This window comes from Bos indicus x Bos taurus, chromosome 1 (assembly GCF_003369695.1).
Source record: "Bos indicus x Bos taurus breed Angus x Brahman F1 hybrid chromosome 1, Bos_hybrid_MaternalHap_v2.0, whole genome shotgun sequence".
In the NCBI taxonomy this organism is placed as follows: domain Eukaryota; kingdom Metazoa; phylum Chordata; class Mammalia; order Artiodactyla; family Bovidae; genus Bos; species Bos indicus x Bos taurus.
In genome coordinates, this window is record NC_040076.1 from 154,077,630 (window position 1) to 154,103,330 (window position 25,701).

General features: G+C 46.0%; 1 pseudogene; it reads right to left on the reverse strand.

The window, feature by feature from the left end:
* Positions 1 to 2,057: 2,057 nt before the first annotated feature.
* Positions 2,058 to 25,701, reverse strand: LOC113898303 (annotated as a pseudogene).

Genomic DNA, 25,701 nt, shown 5'->3' on the forward strand with positions numbered 1-25,701 from the left:
ATACATATAACACAGATGAATGTCATGCAGAGTGAAAGAAGCTAGGCAAGAAAAAGAGTATATACTGAGTGTTACCGTTTGCATGAAACTATGGAAAATGCAAACCAATCTACACAGGCAGAGAGCAGCTCTGTCGTGTCTGAGGATAGAATGGGAGGCTGAGGAGAACAAGAGAGAGCGATTATAGACCATTGTTTCGACTGTGGTGATCGTTTCCTAAGTGTATGGTGGTGGTTTGTGCACGCTCAGTCGTGTCCGACTCTGTGACCCCGTGGACCATAGCCCACCAGGCTCCTCTGTCCATGGGATTCTCCAGCCAAGAATACTGGAGTGGATTGCCGTTTCCTCCTCCATACCACTCTTCTTTACCTACCAATCTAGATGCCCTGAAAACCAGTGTCAGCACAAGTGTGCTTTTTATATAGTGGGACTCAGCTGGTGACCTTCTCAGGTGGTGCTAGTGGTAAAGAACCTGTTTGCCAATGCAGGAGAAGTTTGAGATGCAGGTTCGATTCCTGGGTTGGGAAGATCCCCTGGAGGAGGGCACAGCAGTTCTGAATTCTCCAGTATTCTTATCTGGAGAATCCCATGGATAGAATCCCATCCCTCTAGCGTGGCGGGCTGGAGTTCATGGGGTTGCAAAGAGTGGGGCACGGCTGAAGCAACTTAGCAGCAGCAGAAGCAGCAGCGTTCAGCTGGTGGCCTCCTCGCTGAAGGACCAGTCCTGGAGGCTGGAGCTGGCAGTTTCCACAGCCCTGGCCTGGAACATTCATGACTGGATGACCCTCTGTCTTCACTGCTTACCCAGGGTAGAGGCACCGGGGTATCACCACACTGAACCTGACTTGACCATTCTGTTTCTCCAATGGTCCAAATTATTTCACAGGACATCTTACTATGGTGTTTGACTTTCTGCCCCATTAACAAGTGAAAAGGAATTCCCTCGTGGCTCAGACAGTAAAGAGTCTGCCTGCAATGCAGGAGAACCAGGTTCCATCCCTGGATCGGGAAGGTCCCCCCTGGAAAAGGAAATAGCAACCCACTCCAGTGTTCTTGCCTGGAAAATCCCATGGACAGAGGAGCCTGATAGGCTACAGTCCACGGGGTCAAAAAGAGTTGGACGTGACTGAACGACTTCACTTTCAAAGACTGATAAAAAATACCCCAGGACTGTATCCAGGACACAAATGTCTGCACATATTAGGAAGGGCAGTTTCTTTCTGGAAATAACTGGGTTCCTCTGATTTGGCAGACAGATGCCTCCCAGTACTGATGGAAGAGTGGTGGGATGGTTGGGGAATCTGCGGCATATTCACCCTGGGGGTTCCAACTGTTCGGGAGAAGTGTAAACTCTGATGCCGGCGTTGAATGGTAGGGGGCAGAGCCAGCTGAGGACACTGGGCATTCAGGGAGGGCAAAGGAACAGGAGTTTCCTGACAGTGGAGTACAGTCAGCGCTGAACTTGGGCATCTTCTGTTTCTAATTGAGGGAACTCACGCTGGGCATCCCTGTGGCTCAGATGGTAAAGAATCCACCTGCAATGCGGGAGACATGGGTTTGATCCCTGGGTTGGGAAGATCCCCTGGAGAAGGGAACGGCTACCCACTCCAGTGTTCTGGCCTGGAGAACTCCATGGACTGTATAGCCTGTGGGGTTGTAAAGATTCGGACACGACTGAGTGACGTTCACTTTCCCTTTTTTTTCACGCTGGGAGGCGAGGAAGAGGTTTGCCGAGAATAACGAGAAGCGTGTTGCCCTGAGACACAAACCTGGGTGCGGAGAGGGAACTGATGGCGTTTTCTGGGCTTTTGGTGAAATGCTTGGTCGCCTGCCACTGTTTCTGTCCGCGTGACTCAGGAGAAAAGTTAAGCAGAAACACCTCTAGGTCGTTACCTACTGAGCACATTAACAGATTCACAGTGAATGCGGCGGACTTTCTAGTCACTGCTGAGACTTCCCACGGCTGAATTCACCAGGGCACACCTCTTTCTCTCAAAACGAAGCGTATTCTTTAAAAAGACAGAGAAATCCCCATGTCTGAAGGCCAAGCGCTGTCCTCACACGAAAGGCTTGAAGAGGCAGGTTCTGTCCGAATCAGCGGGAGAGACAGAACCGCCGGGCCTGCCCGGGGAGGTGGTGACCCTCAGCCTGCGGCGGCCGGTGGGGCCGTCGAGGAAAGCCAGCTCATCTGGCTGTGAAGTGAGTCTGACTCTTAAACGGAAATTGGAATTATTGAATAAAAGTGTATAAGAAGTCAGAAATAGAGAATAGGTATTAAAACCCAGGGGATGGTTAGAGGAAACAGCAGAGCAACATCCAATTCCCAACAGAATTGGTGGGAAATGACCTTGAAGGAGCATGCAGAACCAGATCACGAGCAATCCCCGGCATCACTCAAAGGCGTTTCGAGATCCTCCCTCTGCTGAGGTAGATTTTACGACCCTAGAGGATCTGACAATTGTCAGGACCGAACACTCAGCTGCAGGAGACTCTCACCAGCGTGATATTCATCAGCTCTGGCCTTTCTACCTAAATCCCTTCACTCCGGCGTCTCAGATGATCGGATTTTTAAAGCAGTCCTCTTCAATTTTTAGCTCATAGCCAACCACGTCCAAGACTTTTCCATAGGCTAGGGGATTTGTTCATTGTCAAGGGGACAGCATATTTTCCCCATCGGGGATGATGTACCCTCTCAAAAGTCACCCTGCCAGTCCCAGGCAGTTGAAAACCGCAGGGAGACTTGACCCCTCTGCCTGCCCTCTGGAAGCTCGTCACGGGGGACTTCATCCCAGACTCTATACGGCTTGAACCCGTGTAGTACTTGGTGTCTTATAAGGATGAGCCTTGGCCTCTTCTGGCGAACAAGTGGAAGTTCTTTGAACTGGTTTTACCCTTGATATGAAAACTACATGGAATTCAGCATTTCCCCCTTTATTTCTAGCTGAGGACACAGAGGCTAAGAGAAAGTAGATGACTTTCTCTGGGATCAAAGTGCAAGACTGGGGAGAATAACCCCCTCTGGTGGACCTGGCTACTTGCCAGTTACCTAGCTCCAAGATCTCCTTAGCGAGCCTCCTGGCTGGGTCGCCTGACCGACTCACCCGGCATCTGGCGTGCAGGGAAGGGCAGGAGAGATGTTTCATTGCCTGCTTTGACTCTTCCCGTGCTCCCCCAGCCCAGGGACAGCCGTGACCACGTGTCAACGACTGTTCCAGTCTTTTTCAGCTTCACTTAATCATTAAGGAGAGTTCCCGTACCATCTCTCATAATGGTTCTTTCAGGTAAAAGTTTAGCCTCTTGCGCCCTCAAAAATGGCTTCTGAGTGTTTGGGGGAGGGCAGAGAAAAGGGACCTTTGTACCCACATTGTCTTAGCTTGCGTTTTCCAGAGGTAGACCCTGAGATGAGGATTCTTTAAAGAAATGCTCCCAAGGAGTGTCTGGGAGGGAGTCTTCAGGGGACTCCCAGAGTACTGCTAACATCCTGACCTAGACAGCTGTTTCACTGGCGCATTCGTCACTAGAACATTTACCAAGTTGTGTGTGTATTAGTGCATACTTATGTATGTGTGCTACATTAAAAAATTCCAAGGGGTGGGGAGTGATAAATTAGGAGGATGAACAGATACAAACTACTGTATATAAAAAAGATAAACAAGAAAAAATATAAAAAATTTCCACTGCTCTATTTTTCCTGGATATGGATATGTGCTATGCTTAGCCAGTCCTGTCCAACTCTTTGCAATCCATGGACTACAGCCCACCAGGCTCCTCTGCCCATGCTCCAGGCAAGAATGCTGGACTGCGTTGCCATGCCCTCCTCCAGCGGATCTTCCCACCCAGGGATCAAGCCCAGGTCTCCTCCACTGAAGGTGAATTCTTTAACATCTGAGCCACCTACAGGAGCAACCAATTTATGAACATAGGCTAAATGGATATGGAGCCTATAGATATAATTTATGAAGATAGGGCAAACATTTTTTTAAACATTTGGTTCTACCATGATACCTTTTTTTAAAAAAAATAAGTATTATTGATGTATAATCATGTACATAAAATTAATTCTTAAAATGTATGACTCAGTGGTTTTTAGTATATTCACAGAGTTGTTTAACCTTTACCACCATTTAGTCTCAAAACATTTTCATTACCCCTTCCCCTGGTGGCTCAGATGGTAAAGAATCTGCCTGCAATGCAGGAGACCTGAGTTCGATCCGTGGGTCAGGAAGATCCCCTGGAGAAGGGAACGGCTATCCCCTCCAGTATTCTTGCCTGGAGAATTCCATGGACAGAGCAGCCTGGGGGTCTACCATTCATGAAGTCGCAAAGAGCTGGACATGACTGAGCAACTAGCACTTTCATTTTTCCGTCCCTGCAAAGAAACTCTTTACCATTAGCAGTCCCTCCCCACACCCTCCACCTCTATCCTGGGCAGCCACATGACTACTTTGTGTCTCTGTGGATTTGCCTATTTTTCACATGTCATATAAATAAAGCCACACAGCATGTGTCATTTGTGGCAGACATCTTTCGGTTAGGATGTTTTCAAGGTTCATCCACATCCTATGTCACTACATCATTCCTTCCTATTGCCAAATAATATTCCATTGAATGGATGTGCTACATTTTGCTTACTGACTCATCAGTTGATGGACATTCGTGTGGTTGGTTTCTTGGTTATTATGAATAATGTTACTATGAGCATTCATGTGCAGGCTTTTATGTGGACACATGTTTTTATAGCTATTTCTATTTAACCAAATGGTAACTTAAACACTTGCACATTATACAACAGTCTTCCAATTCATCTTTTAGATCAAAGAAGAAGTCAATAATAGAATATTTATAGCTACATGATGCTTATATTTGCATTATATTAGAACTCACAGTGTTACACCAAAACTGCACTCAGAGGAAACTTCATACACCTAACTGTTATCACGCTGAAAAGAAGAAAAACAAGTGAATTATGCTTTCAGTTGAGAAAAGCCAAAAGAACAAGAGGAATAATAATGAATAAGAGGAATCACTGAAAGAAGAGAAGGTGGAACCGTCCGAGTAATGGTGTGGTTTCAGGCAAAGGCACGTAGACCATTGCCGGTGCCAGCCGGCAAAGTCGATCGGGTCCCGAGAACGTGCACGGCGGGGCTGAGAAAGGAAACTGCAGCAAGAGACTACAACAAAGATGGGGTCGAGGTGTTCAGACACGTCTCCACGAAGGGATGCAGTCTGACACCAACTTTATTCAGCATCTCATATTTATACAGAAGAGCGTGAGAAAGACAAGACAGTTGACATTTTTTCTTGGTTGACCTATACATCTTACAAACAGTCACAAGAAATCTTGAGAGCATGGGAATGGCTCCCTGTCATTATTTCTTACACCAGATAACATTTCCCTGTGCGTGAGAAGTTTGCACAGAACTCCAGGTGTCTGCGGTAAATAAGCGCCTAATCTCTGGGGTGGCGGGACAGAGAGCTATGTTTGCAAGCAAACCCTCAAGGACTGAGGCAGCTCCCAGAGCTTGTGTCCTTCAGACAAAGGACCCTGTTCTCACGGGCAGCTCCCCACAGACCATCGCCTCAACCCGGTTCTGCAGGCAACCCTGTTGTCTTAAGTTGTTTCCTAAAGTCCCTGCTTGAGGACTTAAGGTGGAAGGACTGGGTTTTCTTATTCCCTCTGTAGTCACTCCAGTAGCTTGAAAGTGAAAGTGTTAGTCACTCAGTCGTGTCTGACTCTCTGCGACCCCATGGACTGTAGCCCGCCAGGCTCCTCTGTCCATGGGATTCTCCAGGCAAGAATACTGGAGTGGGTTGCCATGTCCTTCTCCAAGGGATCTACCCAACCCAGGGATCAAACCAGGTCTCCCGCATTGCAGGCGAACCAGTAGCCTGAAGGACATCTCCAAAGAAGAGTTTGAGTGCAGGCTATGGAGGCCCACAGAGCCGGTAAGGGGACCGTGGGCGCCTGGCAGAGCATCAGCAGCGTCTCTCTCATGGTGTCTTCCGGTTTCTGTGGAACAGTCCTTTGTCTGCATGGCTGCATCCTACCACACGGGCTGCACTGGGTAAGCTGCTGCAGGTGGCAGTCAGTATCACTGGGAGCACAGCCTTCCCAGGTGACGGTGCCTTATGTGACCTGCGCACTTCGATGCACACCGTGCACAGACCTTGCCGTGGATCACATGGCACCCTCTCCCTGTGCCGCCCGGCTTAGGCAGTTCACTGAGGGGCTTGGCTCCATGCTGACCTCGCCCTTGCCCACTGTGAACCCCAGAAAGCCTTGGGGCTCTTATCTCATTTACCTTTCTTCTTCCCCTTGGGGGCATGGGAGAACTTCCAAAGTTAGTTCTGTCCACACCTAGCTTGGACTCAAGAACATGCCCCCTGGCCTCAACATCACCTAAGGGTGGGCAAAGCACCTAAGCCACCCCTCCCTCACCCATACAAGGAACAAGTGCCGGGAGCCGGCATATTGCATATTGAGTGCATATTGCATATTGAGTGCAGCACTTTCCACAGCATCATCTTTCAGGATCTGGAATAGCTCAACTGGAATTCTATCACTGCCCGGAGCCAGCGTGAGGAACTCCGCCCATGACAAAGGTCGTGAGGAAGGAGGCTCGGCAAACGCAAAGGCGGGATCGAGCCTCAGGAGTCCCCCTGGAAATTCTCGAGCATCTACCCCCAAAACCAGAGTCTGCCTACTTTCTGCTTTGTGCTTTCACCTACACCTCTGACTTTACGGGGGGCTGTCCCCCACTACCTCTCTCTGAAAAAAAAGAGTTAATTTACAGCTCCAGTTAACAAAGTTCCTGGGTGTGACAGTGTTTCTACCTACAAACTCCTTTGGAAATCCTCTAGCCTGCCTGAATAGGTTTTTCCGGCCTCATGTGATTGTTCAGAGCCTCCCAACTGTGAGAGGCAGGAGATGTTCTAAACTGTCTAAACACAGATTCTTTTGAGTAGTTAAAAGATTGATTAGAAATTGTATTGGTGAAGGGATTTTCACTTGTTGGGCCAATGTTTGCTGCTAAGTTTCCATATCCCTTACCTGCTGTGTCCCTGGCAGTGTATTGATTAATATAATTGGTGTAAGTAGTAGCTTTAATGTTTGTAACCTGGGACCCTTGAGTTAATTCTTTTTCTTGTTATAGCCCACCACACCTTTGCTCTGTAGGAATGCAACTTTATCTAATGCTTTTGGAGGGTGGCTCCTGACCAATCACCTTTAGAGAAAAATAAGTTTTCTGAAGAAAGGGTCTTAAAATGTTAACAGGCCTCCAGGCCAGAAGATGATGCAAATCACCTAAGCTTTTGCATATGATAAGTTTGCAGGAAGAAAGCCTGGCTTGCTGCATGACTCTACCCCTTCCCCCATTATCCTCTATGCATAACTTAAGGTATAAAAACTACTTTGGAAAATAAAGTGCGGGCCTTGTTCACCGAAACTTGGTCTCCCCATGTCGCTCTCTCTCCCAAATTCTGGCTGAGTCTCCATCTGGAGCGTGGAACCCGCCATGCTTGCTAATTATGCTTGGGCTTCTAAGATCCAACTGGGGAGGCCTCAGTGTCTCCTCTCCTTCGGGAGAACGGAAGGACGCCTGCGGCCTACCTAAGTGGTGCAAACTTCTTGTCTTGAAGTTTTATTGGTCTCCCGCATAAACCAAGCTACTCAGCCTCTTTTCTCCACTGAATTTTCCTACTGAGCTATCCTCATTCTATTACTCTTTATATCTTTGATAAATATTTAAATGAATAGGTCGCCTATGCCGTCTCTCCTTCAAATACCCTGGATCAGCGGGGGCTGGACCCCGGCAAACAAGGCCATTTGGGGAGCAAGCAAGCAGGGAAGGCTGCTGTATGTTCTCAGCCCACCTCGCTGCAGCAGGGCCCTAATAAAGCCGTGCCTGAATTCCTAAAGAAGAATTCCTAGACCTGCTACTGTTCGGGTTGGGCTGTTCCTGAATTTGGAGTCAGGGCAGCCTGGGAGGCAAGGTGCTCCTGTGTCTTAAGACTGAGTTTGTGAAAAACACCCTTGGTAGACTGCACTGACTCTGTAGACTGCTTTGGGAAGTAAAGTCATTTTCCCAATACTGGTTCTTCCAGTCTTGGAACATGGTGTCTCTCCACCTGTTGTGTTGACTTTGATTTCCTTCATCAGTGTCTTATAGTTTGCTGCATACAGGTCTTCAGTCTCTTTTATTCTTAGGTATTTTATTCTTTTTGTGGCAATGGTGAATGAGGCTGTTTCCTTAATTTCTCTTTCTGATTTTTCATTGTTAGTGTACAGGGATGCAAGGAATTTCTCTGTATTAATTTTATATCCTATGACTTAGCTTTAGTAATTTTCTGGTGGCCTCTTTAGGATTTTCTGTGTATAATATCATGTCATCTGTAAACAGTGAGAGTTTTATTTCTTCTTTTCCAATCCAGATTCCTTTTATTTATTTTTTTCTTCTCTGATCGCCACATCTAGGACTCCCAAAACTATGTTGAATAATAGTGGTGAGAGTGGGCACCCTTGTCTTGTTCCTGATCTGAGAGGAAATGCTTTCGGTTTTTCACCATTGAGCATATTTTTTACAGTGGACTTGTTGTATATGGCCTTTATTATGTTGAGGCAATGCAGAAGATGTGGGTTTGATTCTTGGGTCAAGAATATCCCCTGGAGAAGGAAATGGCAACCTACTCCAGTATTCTCGCCTGGGAAACCCCATGGGCAGAGGAGCCTGGCGTGCTACAGCCCATGGGGTCGCAAAAGAGTTGCACACAACTTAGTGACTAAACGACAACAGCCTTCTATGCCCACTTTCTGCAGGGTTTTTATCATAAGAAACACATGAAAGATGCTCACCATTGCTCATTATTCAGTTCAGTTCAGTCGCTCAGTTGTGTCCGACTCTTTGCGACCCCATGAATTGCAGCACGCCAGGCCTCCCTGTCCATCACCAACTCCCAGAGTTCACTCAGACTCACGTACTGAACACATGAAAAGATGCTCAACATTGCTCATTATTAGAGAAAATCAAAACTATAGTGAGCTATCACCTCACACTGATCAGAATGGCCATCAACAGAAAATCTGTAAACAATAGGCGCTGGAGAGGGTGTGGAGAAAAGGGAACCTCTTGCACTGTTGGGGGATGTAAATTGATACAGCCACTCTGGAGAACAGTCTGGCGAGTCCTTGAAAAACTAGGAATAAAACCACCATATGACCCAACAATCCCACTACAGGGCACATACCCTGAGGAAAGCAAAACTGAAAAAGACACATGTACCCCAATGTTCATTGCAGCCCTGTTTACAATACTTAGAATATGGAAGCAACCTACATGTCTATAGACAGATGAATAAAGAAGTTGTGGTCCATATAAACAGTAGAGTTTTACTCAGCCATAAAAAGGACTGCACTTGAATCAGTTCTAATGAGGTAGGTAAACCTAGAGCCTATTATACAGAGTGAAGTAGGTCAGAAAGAGAAAAAAAATATCACATATTAATGCATGTATATGGAATCTAGAAGAATGAGCCTATTTGCAGGGCAGCAATGGAGGCGTAAGCGAGCAGGCCTGAGGCACAGCTGGGAAGGAGAAGGTGAGACGACTGGGAGGGCGGCACTGAAGCACGGACTTTACCGCATGTACCATGGATGGCCAGCGGGTATTTGCTGAGAGCTCACACCCACGGCTCTGTGACAACTAGAGGCGTGGGATGGGTGGGCGGTGGAAGGTGGGCTCAAGGTGGGGTGTGTGTGTACCTGTGGCTGATTCATGTTGATGCATGGCAGAAGCCAACACAATATTGTAAAACAATTATGCTTTAATTAAAAATTAAAAACCCTGAGTTTGTGAAAATCTCCTCTGGTTGCTTCCTCCACTCTCAAAACGTGCCGTTTTCAGAGAAGCCATCTCCCTCCTCTTGTGTTTCTCTCTTCCCTAAATCCTGTGAGAAGGACCAAAGTTGGGCTTTTCACTTCCTGGGCATCACGCCCTTCTTACCTGGGGCGCCAGGCCCCTTGGCCTTGACCAGAGGGGGATGGGATACTCAGCTTCACTGTGGAAGACACCCCTTGATGTGAGTCAGCTCCTCTTGGTAAGTTAGAGACAGAGATAAGGTTGTTTAGAAATCCCTTTTCTTTTGACAGAGACTTGTTTTTAAGTCTTGCTGTGCATTTGAAAATTCTATTTTCCAAGTCAGAGGCTAAACTATAACTTTCTTTTTCTTTGCATTCCTAGGTAACAGTCCTAATTCCTTTCAAGGCAGATGGATGCCTCAGGCTGCCTAAGGGTCTATCTCTAGAAGAACATGTAGAGAAAAACACTAGTGTTATTATTAGAGTAGTACAAGTCCAGCCCAATGTTCCGACTCACAATTTGAAGGTTTGGTATCAGGCTGTAGATTCCATCTCATCATCTGAGTTGGTTAGGAGTCAAACCTGAAGCCAATATCTGCTCCTATTGAAACTAAGAAGGACCTTGTGGGGTTCTTGGGCATGAAAGCCTTTTTCTCCCTCCATTTCTTCTAGGCAAGACTCCAGCCCCCATGACCTTCCCTGAGTTCTGAAGGTTAGCGACATTACTTTGCCAACAAAGGTCTATCTAGTCAAGGCTATGGTTTTTCCAGTAATCATGTATGGATGTGAGAGTTGGACCATAAAGAAAGCTGAGCACCAAAGAATTGATGCTTTTCAACTGTGGTGTTGGAGAAGAGAGAGTCCCTTGGACTCAAGGAGATCCAACAAGTCAATCCTAAAGGAAATCGACCCTGAATATTCATTGGAAGGACTGATGCTGAAGCTGAAGCTCCAGTAGTTTGGCCACATGATGCAAAGAGACAACTCATTAGAAAAGACCCTGATGCTGTGAAAGATTGAAGGCAGGAGAAGTGGATGACAGAGCATGAGATGGTTGGATGGCATCACCGACTCAATGGACATGGGTTTGAGCAAGCTCTGGGAGATGGTGAAGGACAGGGAGGCCTGGAGTGCTACAGTCCATGGGGTTGCAGAGACAGAAAGGACTGAAAAACAGCAAATCAAGGGAGGAGCAACCAAGAAACCACCTGAGGCAAGATTAAAGGACCAGAGAAGCTCATCAAGATTAGGAGACCATCACCTGAGACCCTGCACACACCTTAGTCTTGTCAGCAATCCCGCCCTTGAACGATTGCTATGAAACTCCTCATCAAACCCTTCCCGATTGGGACATATTGTTTTTGAGGGCAGGAGCCCACTGTGTCCCCCTTTGCCTGACAACCCAGTGAAGCTATCTCTTTCTACTTTACCCAAAACTCTGCCTCCGAGATGCGATTTGACACCAATGCCGAGGCTGAGACTTTCGGCATCATGTAATTAACACACATGCAATTTCCTCACTCAGGGGATGGCATTCCAAATTGTGCAGAGGTGTAAATGATTATAAAAATGATCATTCCTTGCAGCAGACCATCATTTTTTACAATAGACTATAATTTTAGAAACTAGCATAACTTCCTAGTTAGTGGGCTTTCTAGTGCCCACATCAAACAGTTTTTTATGGGTGTTTTGTTTTGCCTCAGACTCCAATAAGACTCTGACATGGTACTGTTGTTGGCCTAGTTTTTATTTAAAACTTTGAGTTTTTATTTAAAACTCGTCACAGGTATTTTTGCATTGGTTTTTGACCTTTAAAAATTATACATTAAAATATTTCAAATGTTGATTACTGAGGGTTTTTTCATTAAAACAGAATTATATTTTCTCTTTAATTGAAGTATAGCTGATTTACAATGTTGTATTAATTTCTGCTGTACAAAAAAAAATGCTGTTCAGCAAAGCGATTCAGTTACACATATAAGTATATTCTTTTTCATTATGATTTATCATAGGATATTGAATTTAGTTTGCTGTGCTATACAGTAGGATCTTGTGTCTATTCATTCTATAGATAATAGTTTGCATTTGCTAACCCCAACTTCCCAGTCCATCCTTCCCCCACTGATTACTGAGTTTTTTGATACCCACTTAAATTTTACATGTGGGGCAAGTGCCTCTCTTACTTCACTCTCTTGTCCTCAAGAACCAAATTCACATGGCCTTCCCTCATGTCACCAAATGGATTCGAGATTTTCCTTGAATTCTCGTACGAGACTTCTTTACCTTTCTTGTGACCTAACCTCTGGACTCATCTGTGTCCCTGTCTTACTGCTCACCTTCCTCCTTCAGTTGTAAACCACTAGAGGCTAGAATACTGTTTTGATTGACCTTTGCATCCTTTCAACGTCTACTAAAGTACCTTGTACAATAAAGGTTTATTTAAGGAGTAGAATACTTTGTTTCCAATGGAAGGAAAAAGTAAAACACATTTTAGAAGAATTTATGTCAGAATGGTTATAGGGTTGCTTTTTTTTTTTAAAGCAAGGATAACTTTTAGGCCATCTTGGAAATTTACTTACATTGAATGCCTTATTTTTTCATGATATAACTGAATTATTACTATTTCACACTCAATTTCTATCCCCCTAGCAAACAAGACTAATAGTAGTTAGAAAGGTGGTCACCGAAAACAAGAGGGATTAAAAACCTAAATGTTTGCCCTTTTAGTTTGCAAAAAGGATAATCTACACACAGATACCCAGAAGTTGACTGTACAATTTATCTTTACACAATTTGATGCAATATTGCCATAGGACATGACACAGTAATTTATTTCTAAAATGTATTTTCAGTATTCTCAGATCAAACTTTGTTTTCCTCTTGACATAATTGATTACTGCTTTCACTGGGATTTATTTTAAAGTAATTCTGAACTGAAAAACTGCAAGAAAAGTAGAAACTGCTCATGGCTCTATTAGGGCAGCAGTGTCTAGAATAGCATGGCAGAACGCTTTTTTTCTTTCTTGCTATTTGATTGTTCTATTTCTTTATTGCTGTAATCATTGTAGAAAGGACTCCAGGTCACACATCAGTCTTACGAATGAAGATGAAGGCGCACAGGTTGAAATACCCCGTCTTCTGCGGCAGGGATTGAGTACACGAAGCACAGAGGTTCGAGAGCGCTGTGAACGAATTGTGCCTTTTTGGATACGTCACTTCCGCTATAAAATTAAGTCCTCGGCTGCATTTCCCCACATGCATCAATGAGCTATTTTAAAAATATTTGTTTATTACATTTTTTATTTGGCTGTGCTGGGTCTTCCTTGCTGTGCGTGGGCTTTCTCGAGCTGCGGCGAACGGGGCTCCTCTCCAGTTGTGGTGTGCGGGCTTCTCCCTGTGGAGGCTTCTCTTGCTGTGAAGCGCCGGCTCTAGGCTCATGGGCTCAGTACTTGCAGCTCCCAGGCCCTAGAGCACAGGCTCAGTGGTTGGGGCGCTCCGGCTTAGCCGCTCCGGGGGATGTGGGATCTTCTTGGCCCAGGGATCGAACCGGTGTACCCCCCAACCCACCACCCTGCCCCATTGCAAGGCAGACTCTTAACCACTGGACCACCAGGGAAGCCTCATCCATTAGCTATTGCTGTATAATAAGCAATCACAAATTGTAGTACCTTAAAGCAATAATAGTTTATTATTTCTTATAAATGTATAGATTGACAGGGAGCTTCTGCTGATCTGGAGCAGGCTCGGCTGGTTTTGGGTAGGCACCCTCATGGGTCTGTGGTCAACTGACCCCCCCCAGGCATCCAGGACTGGCCACGATGGGTGGTTACACTGTTCTGTAGCAGGCAGCCCTGGGCTTGTTAACATGGTGGTGTGGGTCCAAGAGGGAGAGGCCAAGAGCATCAGTCTCCCTTCAAGATCAGGCCCAACACCCTCACATTATTTTTCAGCTGCCGTCTATTGCCAAAGGGAGACATACGCCCATCCGAGACTCTCTGGAATGAGCTGCAAAGGCACATCATAAAAGGCAGGGATCCAAGGAGGGAATAATTGAGGTGGGCCCTTTTTATAATCAATCTACCATACAGTGTGAGATGGTCTCTTTTCTTAGTCTTGAAAATATTTGAGATAGAGTTCAAAAAAAAAAATACAGCTATACAAAATTGTTTAACACAATAAATAAAAATATAAGATTAGGTGTGGTTAGCAGAACTCTAAGATGGTCCCCAAGATTTCTGCCCTTTGGTACACATATCACTTCTAATTCTCTCCCTTTGATCTTGAGAAGGATCTGTGGATACAATGAGAGAGTCACTCCCCTGATTGTTAGATTCGGCGGCAAAAGCGACAGCAGGGCCATTTCCCTGACTGTGTGACGTGATGTAAGGCTGTCCGTGCAGGGCCTCCCTGGTGGCTCAGTGGTAAAGGATCTGCCTGCCAATGCAGGAGACACGGGTTTGATCCCTGGTCTGGGAAGATCCCACATGTTGTGGAACAACTAAACCTGTGCGCTGCAACTATTGAGCCTGTGCGCTAGAGCCGGGAGCTAACTCCTGAGCCCACGTGCCCGAGAGCCCGTGCTCCACAGTAAGAAAAGCCACCGCAGTGAGAAGCCTGAGCACCGTAACTGTAGAGTAGCCTCCACTCCCCACAACTAACAAGAGCCTGTGCAACAGCGGAGACCCAGCACAGCCTGTACATGTGTATGTGTATGTGTATGTGTATGTATATGTGTGTTCATTAGAAGGACTGATGCTGAAGCTGAGACTCCAATACTTTGGCCACCTGATGCGAAGAGCTGACTCATTGGAAAAGACCCTGATGCTGGGAAAGAGGAGAAGGGGACAACAGAGGATGAGATGGTTGGGCGGCATCACTGACTCAATGGACATGGGTTTGGGTGGACTCTGGGAGACGGTGATGGACAGGGAGGCCTGGCGTCCTGCAGTCCATGGGGTTGCAAAGAGTCGGACAAGACCGAGCGACTGAACTGAACTGATACATATACATATATGTATATATATAAATATATTTGATCTTGAGTTCCAGAAAGGAATGCAGTCCAGCTATCACCTACGTTGCAGTTTTGTGAGACCCTAAACAGAAGAAACAGCCAAGCTCTGCCTGACTCCTGACCCACAGAAACAGAGATAATAAATGCATGTTGTTTCAAGTCACTAAACTTATGGTAATTTGGTAAGCAGCAACAGAGAACTCATACATCAGGGGAATACCCAAATAAGATGTTAAGATGCAGACAAATGGACAATAAGAACCATATTTTGCAGATACTGCAGACAGGGGCTTTGGAGAGTTAGTAAGTTGAAATACAAATTTGATTCTGAGACTCTTGAAGGCCAAAATTACAGGGAAAAGACAATCTTTATTATTACATTCACTTTTGTGTGAAGCATGTGATTCCTTTTTCAGACTTAAAAGACATGAGTATCCCAATTGTGAATGCAATATTCACAATTCACAATTCATTCAACAATTCACAATGGTTACCAATCAACATCCACCCTGGGGTGGTAATATCAGAAGGCTGCAGCTGGTGTGCAGGATTTAGAGATATGTGAGGTATCAGGACAAAAGATGTTTCAACTTACGGGGTACTCCAGAGCTGTGGCTGGGTTACAAAGTCAGATGGGGTTGTCTAAAAAGCCCTGGTACAACAAAGGTTCGTCTAGTCAAGGCTATGGTTTTTCCAGTGGTCATGTATGGATTTGAGAGCTGGACTGTGAAGAAGGCTGAGTGCCGAAGAATTGATGCTTTTGAACTGTGGTGTTGGAGAAGACTCTTGAGAGTCCCTTGGACTGCAAGGAGATCCAACCAGTTCATTCTGAAGGAGATCAGCCCTTGGATTTCTTTGGAAGGAATGATGCTAGAGCTGAAACTCCAGTACTCTGGCCACCTCATGTTAAGAGCTGACTCATTGGAAATGACTCTGATGCTGGGAGGGATTGGGGGCAGGAGGAGAAGGGGACGCCAGAGGATGAGATGGCTGGATGGCATCACTGACTCGATGGACGTGAGTCTGAGTGAACTCCGGGAGTTGGTGATGGACAGGGAGGCCTGGTGTGCTGTGATTCATGGGGTCGCAAAGAATCGGACATGACTGAGTGACTGAACTGAACTGAACTGAACTGATTCAAGTAGGACAGTGGCAGATGAGATTGCTCCAAGACAGAAGCAACAGGTCCCCAAAGGAAAATCTCTCACATCTCGCAGGTTCAGCAGAGTGGGGGAGGGAACCAGCTCCAGTACCCCCGACCTCTGCCACCAGCCTTGCCATCCATTAAACCCAACTGGTGAGTCACTGATTGATTCGGGCTGGAGGGTAAGCTGGGGTGAAGAGGCAGCTAGAAGAATCTGTCAGTGATCTTGACCTGAGATGGACCTATTCTGCTCTAGCAATGTGGTGGTAGGGATGGAAGTGGGTGGTTTGGAGAGAAATTTAAGAGGTGTCAGATTATTGGATCACCAAGTGGGGGTATCCAGAGATGCAGAAGGAAAATTAAAAGAAGGAATTGTCATAGAAACCAAGGAAGAAATCATTCTAAAAGCATGATCAACCACTTCAGATGCTGTAGGGAAGTAAGACTGGGACGTGTTCATCACGTGTGTCGGTTCAGAGGTGATTTGACATCTTTAGTGATGAAGGCGGAGAAAATGGGATCCAGAATCCAGGTGAGAGACTCACCTTGAATAGAAGGGAAAAGTTTCCTAGAAATGAGTGAGAAAAAGAGGGAAGGAAGGTGCTTTTTTATCCCTTCAGAGAAGAAGAGTAGGAAAAGGAATTTAATGTAGTTTAATGTAGTTCTAACCTAGATAGCATATTGAAAAGCAGAGACATTACTTTGCCAACAAAGGTCTGTTTAGTCAAGGCTATGGTTTTTCAGTGGTCATGTATGGATGTGAGAGTTGGACTGTGAAGAAAGCTGAGTGCCGAAGAATTGATGCTTTTGAACTGTGGTGTTGGAGAAGACTCTTGAGAGTCCCTTGGACTGCAAGGAGATCCAACCAGTTCATTCTGAAGGAGATCAGCCCTTGGATTTCTTTGGAAGGACTCATGCTAAAGCTGAAACTCCAGTACTTTGGCCACCTCATGCGAAGAGTTGACTCATTGGAAAAGACTCTGATGCTGGGAGGGATTGGGGTCAGGAGGAAAAGGGGACGACAGAGGATGAGATGGCTGGGTGGCATCACCAACTTGATGGATGTGAGTTTGAGTGAACTCCGGGAGTTGGTGATGGACAGGGAGGCCTGGTGTGCTGTGATTCATGGGGTCGCAAAGAGTCGGACACAGCTGAGCGACTGAACTGAACTGAACTGAATGTAGTTCCTACTGTATTTTTTTCCCACTTTCTCTGTCAAGCAGGAAGAGAATTGCACTGACCGTGAGTGAGGACATTCCTTGGGCTGAACACTGCAAGTGAAAGTTAAAGTCGCTCAGTGTGTCCGACTCTTTGTGACCCCATGGGCTATACAGTCCATGGACTTCTCCAGGCCAGGATACTGGAGCGGGTAGCCTTTCCCTTCTGCATGGGATCTTCCCAACCCAGGGATCGAACCGGGGTCTCCTGCATTGCAGGCAGATTCTTTATCAGCTGAGCCACAAGGGAAGCCCAAGAATACTGGAGCGGGTAGCCTATCCCTTCTCCAGCAGATCTTCCCAACCCAGGAATTGAACCCAGGTCTCCCACATTGCAGGCGGGTTCTTTACCAGTTGAGCCACCAGGGAAGCCCTGATAAGAGGCAGTTGTGGCCATTACAAGCAGAGGAATTTCTGGTCAATGGTAAGCAGCAACTGTGGGTGCAGAGCACGGTGTTTCCTGAGTCTCCCCCCACCATAAGCTGAGGACTGCTTTCAGGGCACTAGTGCCTGAGCCCCTCTGACTGCCCTGTCTCTCTGGCAGATCCTGCCCCACAGCCAGACGCAGTTATCAGAGTAGGGGTGTGGTGCCCTTCAAGCAGACTTTGGGGGCTGGAGGTGGATGCTGAGGAGGGCGGATGGGACCCTGATGTGTGTACTACAGCTTTATGGGCAGAGAAGTATCCAAGTCTGGAGACAAAGAGGAAAGGGTAAGTGAGAGTCCTGGCAGGGAGGTGTTTGATGCGGCGTGATGGACTGTGGGATTTAGCAAGAATACTGTAGCATGTTGCCATTTCCTACTAAGGGATCTTCACAACCCAGGGATTGAACCTGCATCTCCTGTGCTGCAGGTGGATCTTTACCTCTGAGTCGCAGGGGAAGAACCTATATATAACGGAAAAGAATCTGAAAAAGGATAAGCATATGTTCTTACATGTGTCATATATAATGTATAACTGAATCACTTTGTTGTACACTTGAAACCAACACCACTGTAAATTAATTACACGTCAATAAAGCAGACGAAACAGTGAGACGTCACTTCACACCACTGTAAATTAATTAATTACACGTCAATAAAGCAGACGAAACAGTGAGACGTCACTTCACACCACTGTAAATTAATTAATTACACGTCAATAAAGCAGACGAAACAGTGAGACGCCACTTCACACCACTGTAAATTAATTACACGTCAATAAAGCAGACGAAACAGTGAGATATCACTTCACACCACTGGACTAACCATTATCAGAAGAATTGAAATTAACAAGTGTTGACAAGGATGTGAAGAAATTGGAAGCTTTCGCACTGTTGGTGGGAGTGTGAAATGATGCAACAATTATGGAGAACAGTATGGAGGTCCTCTGAATATTAAAAAAGAACTACCACATGATCCAACAGTCCCGCTTCTGGGTATATGCCCCAAAATACTAAAAGCAGGGTCTTGAAGAGACTTGCTATATACTCATGTACATAGATACATGATCCAACAGTCCCGCTTCCAGGTATATGCCCCAAAATACTAAAAGCAGGGTCTTAAAGAGACTTGCTATATACTCATGTACATAGATACATGATCCAACAGTCCCGCTTCTGGGTATATGCCCCAAAATACTAAAAGCAGGGTCTTGAAGAGACTTGCTATATACTCATGTACATAGATACATGATCCAACAGTCCCGCTTCCGGGTATATGCCCCAAAATACCAAAAGCAGGGTCTTGAAGAGACTTGCTCTATACTCATGTGCACAGATAGCATCACTAGTCACAATAACCAAGAAATGGAAGAAACCCGATGTCCACTGATGAATGGATAAACAAAGTGTGGAACATTCATACAATGGAATAGTATCCAGCCCTAAAACTGAAAGATCCTGTCATATGTTACAACATGGATGAACCCTGAGGATATTATGCTATGTGATATAAGCCAGGCACAAAAAAGGCAAACATTGTATGATTCCATTTATATGAGGTATTTACAGCCGTCAAATTCATAGAGACAACAAGAATGGTGGTTGCCAGGCCTGAGGGATTGGGAGTTATTGTTTAATGGGCTTAGTTTCACTTTTGCAAGATGAAAAAGTTTTGGAGACCTGTTGCACAGCAATGTGAATATATGTAACACTACTAAACTGTACGCTTAAAATGATTATAATGGTTAAAAAGAAAAAAGAGTGGGTTTTATATGTGATCTACATCTCATATACTATAATCTCAAAAAAGTTACATGAAAAAATTTTAAAGCAAGTTGCAAAGCTGTTTGTAAAATAAAAATGTGTATGTAGAACAGAAATACAGTGTAAGCATCTATTGAAAATGTTAACAGTGGTTGGATTACATGTAAAAATCTATATTTTTCTGCACTTTCCAACTTCTCTTCTGGTGAAAACGTATTACCTTGATATATAGAAAACAAGGCACTTCCTCTGTCAAAACAAGAAAGGTGGTACCTGGGCTACAGTGTCTGTAGTCACAGGAGAGGGCAGTTCACTAACTTTTGCCTCCCGTGGGGATGAGGCCGACCCCTGTGCCTCTGGCTGGCTGGCTGATCCTAAGACAAAGCATCACTGCTGTCCTTGTCGAGTGAGAAACTGCCCTGAGTTTGGAGATAGTCCTCCTTCCTAATGGCTCTAATTGCTTTCTTAACAATTCAGAGGAAGGAAGCTTTTCTCTACTAGCTCCGTAGCACCAACAGTCTTTTCATTCAGATCATCAGCTAGGTGAGCTCTTTTCAATTTCATCTGAGTAGGCTGAAGGGATGGCTCTGCAAACGCTCCTTCTAAAATGTGCATCCTGACAAGTTCAGGACGATAGCGCTGGCTCTGAATCCCGTGCTTCAGAGGGTTTCAGTTCTGGCTCCTTTTGAGCTTTCTATCTGCTCGTGGAATGCCGCTGGCCTCTTCAGAGGTGATAGGACGCCCTAGTCCACTAGCTGCTTTCTCCAGCTCCTCTGTTGCAACTTCAGCTGAAGCACGATGTCCTTTCGTCCTAGGGGGCAGGTGCTGCCTGGAGAGTAAGGTGAGCCCCTTAAATTCATGTGCAACCGCTTTACTTTGAGGACGTGGAGCAAGATGGGCCAAAGGTCACACTTTATCCGCCGTGCCTAGTGCCCTGTGTGATACGTTGTGTTCCAACCACCGGCAGCAAGGGATATGAGATACTTCTAAAATGTGGTCTGTTGAAGAGACTCAGTAGAAAAATCTCTAATTATGTTCCTGTCTTACATTCCCTTTCTGAGGACCTTTGCTGGGAACGTCCTAGGCTGCCCACGATCTCAGGAGACTTGCCATTTGCAGTCTTGACTGAGGTTAAAGAGTCCACTTCCAAGATGGCACCCTCGTGTGGCTGACAATTTGCCTTTTGTTGCTGGGAGGAGTCCTCAGCTCTTTGCTACGTGGCCATGTGTTGAAGTAGAGAACAAAGGCAGGAAAAAGTCAGTTTGCCACAGTAAGAATAGGGGCTTCCATTTGGAGCATTTCATTTGAAGGTGCCTGCTGGACTACTGAATGTATGGATGTGAGAGTTGGACTGTGAAGAAGGCTGAGTGCAGAAGAATTGATGCTATTGAACTGTGGTGTTGAAGAAGACTCTTGAGAGTCCCTTGGACTGCAAGGATATCCAACCAGTCCACCCTAAAGGAGATCAGCCCTGGGTGTTCATTGGAAGAAGGACTGATATTGAAGCTGAAACTCCAGTCCTTTGGCCACCTGATATGAAGAGCTGACTCATTTGAAAAGACCCTGATGCTGGGAAAGATTGAGGGCAGAAGGAGAAGGGGATGACAGAGGATGAGATGGTTGGGTAGCATCACCGACTCAATGGATATGGGTTTGGGTGGACTCTCAGAGTTGATGATGGACAGGGAGGCCTGGCGTGCTGAGGTTCATGGGGTCACAAAGAGTCAGACACGACTGAGCGACTGAACTGAACTGAGCTGGACTACTTTAGACATTTCCAAAGGCCATTAGATATACCAGTCTGGTGAGCAGAGGGAAAGATAGGATGGAAATAAAGATTTAGTAGTCACCAGTAGATAGGTAGCAACTCAAACATGGGCGTGAATGAGACTGCTGGACGGGAAAGCCTCAGAGGAGGGAGTTTTGGAAGAGGCCGCAAGATGCTGTGATTATGGGAGAATCCATGGCCTCAATTTGAGAAAGTTGTCAAGGATACCCTGGACCTGGAGGAGGGTCTCATTTCAGTCAGGGCAAGCAGCCCAGAGAACACTGAGGCTGGTAGGGGAAGCCAGGTGAGCTGGAGGAGGAGGAAGGGGGCAGTTGAAGCACATGAGGGATGAGAGAGCGTTTCTGAGGATGGCAGAGATGAAGGCTGTGGATGGAAACATCCAAAGGAGACAGAACCTGGCTTAACCATTTTTCTGTTGCCCGTTCTTAGCGTATCAGTGCCGGCTTGCCATAGGAGCTGGCTCTATAGTAGGTGGTTCTCCTGGATTTCAGGACATGGGTCTAACAGGCTGAAACTAGGAGAAACTGAAGACAGAGACTGATTTTCAGTATGGTGGAGTGCCACGCGATGTTGCTATTCTAGCTGACAGAAATGATATGCCCCTTGATCAGATTCTTAACTGACCCCAAATCAGATCCTCATGCCAGAATCCGTGCCACTTCCTGGGAAGCCACAGTAACACCTGAACGCAGGATCAGAACTCTTCCCCCAGCTTGCTTCCCTCAGTTCAGTAGCTCAGTTGTGCCCAACTCTTTGTGACCCCACGAACTGCAACACGCCAGGCCTCCCTGTCCATCACCAACTCCCAGTACACCCAAATCCATGTCCATTGAGTCAGTGATGCCACCTAACCAGCTCATCCTCTGTCGTCCCCTTCTCCTTGTGCCCCCAATCCCTCCCAGCATCAGGGTCTTTTCAAATGAGTCAGCTCTTTGCATCAGGTGGCCAAAGTATTGGAGTTTCAGCTTGAGCATCAGTCCTTCCAATGAACACCCAGGACTGATCATCTTTTAGGATGGACTGGTTGGATCTCCTTGCTGTCCAAGGGACTTTCAAGAGTCTTGTCCAACACCACATTTCAAAAGCATCAATTCTTTGGTGCTCAGATTTCTTCACAGTCCAACTCTCACATCCATACATGACCACTGGAAAAACCATAGCCTTGACTAGACAGACCTTTGTTGACAAAGTAATGTCTCTGCTTTTGAATATGCTATCTAGGTTGGTCATAACTTTCCTTCCAAGGAGTAAGCGTCTTTTAATTTCATGGCTGCAATCACCATCTGCAGTGATTTTGGAGCCCAGAAAAATAAAGTCTGACACTGTTTCCACTGTTTCCTCATCTATTTGCCATGAAGTGATGGGACTGGATGCCATGATCTTTCTGAATGTTGAGCTTGAAGCCAACTTTTCACTCTCCTCTTTCAATTTCATCAAGAGGCTCTTTAGTTCTTCTTCACTTTCTGCCATAAGGGTGGTGTCATCTGCATATCTGAGGTTATTGATATTTCTCCCGGCAATCTTGATTCCAGCTTGTGCTTCCTCCAGCCCAGCATATGAGCTGACTCTTATTACCAGCCTGCAGAAATACATTCCCAGGCTTTGTTTTGTCTTGGAATTCTTGCATAGATAGTTGGGGCTAGCACGCTTTGAGGACTCTCAATCTCTGATGGAGTTAACAACCATGATGATTTGGAGGCTTAAATTATCTCCTGGTAGCACCACCAGCTACATCAGTTAGAGCCGGAACTAGGGTGAGGAGCTGTGTATGGGAGAACATAGCCTGGAGAAGTCCAGAACAAAAGCCAAACCCAGAGGATTAAAGTCCAGGGTCCGTGAACTTGAGTCTTCAAATCCAGGCTTTCAGTCAGAAGAGATGAAAAACAATAAGTGATAATAACCAAAATCAACATTTTTGAGAGCTCACCCTGTGCCAGAACCTGTGCTAAGCTTATTCTATGGATCCTGTTTTATTTTCATAGGAATGTTCTGAGGCAGGTCTTACTGTCATCCAAACCCTATGGATAAGAAGACTGAGGCTTGGGGCGTTTAAGTAACAGATTCATGATTATGCAGCTGGGAAAGAGCAGAGTCAGGTTGAAACCAAAGTGCTTTCAACCAGAGTCTGCATTTTTGTCCATGATGCCCTCGCCCGAGCTGTAGCTGAGAATCCTGTGGGTGTTTGGGGTCTTCTTCACCAACTAGCAGCTTTGATGCGGATCTTGGCTGAGGTCCTGGTGTCTGTGAGAAGCGTAATGACATCTGTTCTGTTTCCACTGCCTTTGTTTATGGCTCCAAATAGAATTTCAGGCAATGGTTCTGGGAGGGTATACCTGTTAAGAAGATATTGAGATTAATGGGGTAGAAACCCAATTTTAACTCACATTTTATTATATTACAAGGATGCAGAGGGTTTTTGTGGAACCCAAAGATAGGCATGTGGCTGAGACTAAGCAACCAATGCAAATAGCTCTTGAAAACTACCTGGATAGTATCTGTGTAACTTACCTTTTTATTTCAGGCTGTCTGTCTCTATTTCTATCTATATGCCCACTTCTCTCTCTCTTCCTTTGTCTATCTATCAATCTCTTTTTCTCCATCTCTCCAGATGGATTTTTTCAGCCTCTCTAGTTGTGAAATGGGGCCACAACCTTGATCCCTGATAGTTCTGGAACTTTACTTCAGTCTCCAAATGCAGCCCCCATGACTAACAGCATTAGCTTCACTTGTGAAATCATTATAAATGTAAAATACCAGGGCCCACCCCAGATCAACAGAACCAGAAGCTCTGGGATGAGGCCCAGCAGTCTATTTTAACAAGTCCTCCAGGTGGTTCTAATGCATACCTAGTTTGAGGACCATTGGTTTTTATCTTGTAGTTTTGGCCATCTGGAAAAAGACTGACCAATTTGCACCCCCAGAGTCAGAATTTTCAGCAAAGGGTCACGGGCACAGCTTGAGTCTGGGCTCCACCTCTGCACTGATTAGCTGCAGCCTGAACACTGGGTCATGTGTAGCCTTCCTTGTCCCACTGCGAAACACCTGGACAGATGTGGAGACGGGAGCTGTTTCAGAAAACAGGCGGTTTGGAAAAGAACTGGTGTGCAGGAAGACATGGACAGAACAAGAGAAATGACCAGATTGCAGTACCTAGAGGGCTTCCCTGGTGGTTCAGATGGTAGAGAATCTGCCTGCAGTGCAGGAGACCTGTGTTAGATCCTTAGGTGGGGAAGATCCCCTGGATAAGGAAATGGTAACCCACTCCAGTATTCTTGCCTGGAGAATCCCATGGACAGAGGAGCCTGGCAGGCTACACAGTCCTTGGGGTCACAAGAGTCAGACACAACTGAGCAACTATCACTCAATACCTAGAACTGGAGACACCTTATGGACTGGGCATAGCCATGATGGGAGTGGTCAGGGAGGTTAATGAAACCCAGGTTCCTGCTTGCCCGGGGGCAGCCTGTGGAACCAAGGTCCATCCTGTTACAGAACTTGGGTTTGACTATGCATCCCTGCAGAATCCAATACTGACAGACAGTGGTTGGGTGGAAGGAAAGATATCTTTATTGAGGAAGCTGACAATCTTGGGGAGAAGGTGGACTCATGTCCCAAAGAACCAAGTCCCCATTGATGATCAGGGGACAAGAGATTTTAAAGGGAGTTTCAGGGGTGCACTTCCCTGGTGGCTCAGATGGTAAAGCGTCTACCTACAATGCCAGAGACCCAGGTTAGATCCCTGGATCAGGAAGATCCCCTGGAGAAGGAAATGGCAACCCACTCCAGTACTCTTGCCTGAAGAATCCCATGGATGGAGGAGTCTGGTGGGCTACAGTCCATGGGATCGCAAAGAGCTAGACATGACCAAGCGACTTCATTCAGGGGTGCACAGGCAGGGGTGGAATAGGGGTCACGTGCAGAACCACACAGTCCGCTCCAACATTCATTTTGAAATTTGTCATGCGGTAGTCTGCTCAGCATCATTTTGATTGTGTTGACTGCCATTAGTCTTCATTTCCAGGGTTGGTTTGTTCCCTATTCCTTGAGACCAGTTCTCAGAATTGCATAAGATGGAGCAGTTGATGTCTTGGCTACAGTCTGGTCATCATGTTAACTTTTTCCATCTGGTGGGGGTTTCAGTATCTGCAAACCAGCTCAAAGAATATGGCTCAGAATGTTATCTATAGCTCTTGAGGAAGAACTAAAGGTCTTTGACTTTGTTTAAAGGCTAAAGTCATTATAGTGTCTTGTTTTACTGCTTTCCTTTGCTTCTGCATTTCCTCCTGTTTCTTAGATTAAGTTTATTCTTTGGCTAATTTTTTTTACAGACTAGAGGCAGGTGGAATTCCATGGGTGTGGGGGGGCTCTGTCCCAGCAGGCCCCACAGGCCCTGCTCTGTTACAATACTTCCTGAGCGATTGTCTTGGCCATGGTCATGGTGCAGAGCATTGTCTTGGCCATGGTCATGGTGCAGAGCATTGTCTTGGCCACGGTCAT